Genomic DNA, 609 nt, shown 5'->3' with positions numbered 1-609 from the left:
AAAAATACGAATAAATTTAATAATATATATATTTTTTTTATTTATTGAATGTAATTAATAAAGGGATTATAACATGTATTGCGTTATATATTACAAGGTGTCTTCGTAACGTTTTGTAATTTTTTTCTTTTTTTCTCTCTTTTTTTTTTACTTAACCTTGTGTCAGTTGTGTCCCGAATTTTGGGGATGTGTCCCGAAATTTTAAGGTTCGCATCCCGAAATTGACTATTCGAAAGTTGGCCATCCTATTCACAAGCCAACTCATTTGTGATGCAACTACGGGTATGTTCCGAAATTAGCTGGAAGTACTGGCGCTGCTGTTACTGAATTAACTGACTTTTGCTGTTTCGAAATGTAAGATTTTACTGTCTAGTACTGAATTTTGGAACGGAAAAGCAGTAAAAGAATGTTATTTGTACTCTGTACGTAACCTTAATATTTTCAAGAGATCGAAATACAACCGAATTCTGACGTATAACCGATATGGACCGACGTGTTTTATCAAATATTATTGAAATTATACTGGAAAACGATTCAAGCAGTGACAGTTCTGATGATGACATATTATTACATATATTAAATCAGATTGATGGCAAACGCGGATCATTG

The sequence above is a fragment of the Mycetomoellerius zeteki genome, unplaced genomic scaffold (genome assembly GCF_001594055.1).
Source record: "Mycetomoellerius zeteki isolate Tzet28-1 unplaced genomic scaffold, Tzet1.0 scaffold167, whole genome shotgun sequence".
NCBI classification, from domain to species: Eukaryota; Metazoa; Arthropoda; class Insecta; order Hymenoptera; family Formicidae; genus Mycetomoellerius; species Mycetomoellerius zeteki.
Note: the sequence above shows the minus strand (reverse complement) of the source record.